This window comes from Micrasema longulum, unplaced genomic scaffold (genome assembly GCF_059751315.1).
Source record: "Micrasema longulum isolate JH-2025_06_02 unplaced genomic scaffold, ASM5975131v1 h1tg000097l, whole genome shotgun sequence".
Taxonomy (NCBI): domain Eukaryota; kingdom Metazoa; phylum Arthropoda; class Insecta; order Trichoptera; family Brachycentridae; genus Micrasema; species Micrasema longulum.
The window spans coordinates 2,701,668-2,703,479 of NW_028277303.1; positions in this window are offsets into that span (position 1 = coordinate 2,701,668).

Genomic DNA, 1,812 nt, shown 5'->3' on the forward strand with positions numbered 1-1,812 from the left:
GGCACCAATGTTTCTTGTCGTTGAAGTTGGCATCTCCACTTCTAAGTGGTCAACGACCACCTAGATTATAAGGCCTCGGCGCTGGAAACAAAATGACTGTCTCAGGCCAACACCGATCTACATGCAGGCCTGCGCACGACTATTACTGCCATCTACGAATAATAAACTATGAGGCCATACAAATCAACACAACTGCGCGACAGGACGCAATGCCATTGTTTATTTGTAAACGATCCCGGAGCGGCTTGCTTGTGTTTTCTCGTTCAATAAAAATATATTTAATTAAAAAATTGGAAGTGGTATGTAAAGTATACTGAACTGCAATGGAAATTATTCAAGTGGTCCTAAATTTCATATTTTGTCATTTCCGAAAGACACAGCGTTGAGAGAAAAGTGGATAAAAGCTATTTGCCGAAAAGATTTTACTCCAACAACAAATTCAAAAGTAATTTTATTACAACCTTATTAAAACTAGTTTACTGTAACATCAACATTGATTTGATAATAACTAATTGTAAACGAAATTGATTAAATAATAATAACTAATGACTGTTGTTTGCAAAATATAAAAAAACCTTGCTTAAAAATATTATTCCGTCAAGCAGAATGAATGCATATGTTTAAAAATTACATGATTTTATACATTTACACAACTAATATATTTATTTTATTGCATTTTCAGGTATTTTAAGCTCATTTCTTACCATCAGAGATCGAAATGGAGGTTTCCATTATAATCGGTTATATGGAAAGAATAACCGTCCCTTTATCGAGAATTCGACCAGCAAAAACAGCAATACCATCTATTCTTCCCAACTGTCCGTCTAACTTATCAACACCAACCATATCTTCACGGGAAAGTGCCTGTGAACTGATTCGTCCAAGGAAGTGGAGCAATTGCATATTGCTATTCAAAATAGTATAATCACAAACCAGAAGTACGTGGCTGCCAAATGTTTTTTATTATTTCCCTGAACTTTGTGATACATTAGTGACAAGAGTCGGATTCGGCGATTGGACCATTTTTAAAAGGAAAGTGCAGTGACTTTTGGATATTTCCAACTATCCTCTATCCCAATGTTAAGTGTTTCAATTAGTGTAAAAAGTGAGTTAGAAATGTCCATTTGTAAAGGTAACATTCACTATTCTGCCCGAAATGCGATCTCTTAGACAAATGTGTGGGAAATCAATGTATGACAGGGTTACGAATGATGAAATCAGGCGAGAGTGAGTATAATTGATAAGATTAAGAAAGGGTCTCTGAGATGGTTTGGTCACGTAGAACAAACGGACGACGAAAGAATAGTAAAACAAGTATACATGGCAAAAATGAACTGTAACGTGAGACGAAGACGACCAAGGAAGACGTGGCATGATCAGATAAACCAAAATCTTAATTCTGGTCATGTCAAAAATAGACAGAACCGAAGGGCATGTATGATTAAATGTATGAATGTGGAAGAAGCTAGGAATGTATGCCAGGATAGACGTGTGTGGCGGTCCATTCTCTCTGCCTACCCCTATGGAGAAATGGCGTGATGGTAGTAGTAGTAGTAGTTTAAACATCCACGTTCCCTCAACTCATCCATTTGTTGATTTTGGTGAAGTTAAAGAGCTGAAACCTTTATCATGTGTAAAGTGGCCAGTTAAACCAGCCAATGACAGGTCATAAGCCCTGCAAATGGCTAGACTTCCATATTCCCTTCTTAAAAATGTTTTCCTTCTCTGTTGCAACAAATTTAGATCTAGGGAAAAAATCCAGCCAGTCTGCAAACATTTGGACATACTCAAAACATTGTTGAATTATTTTTT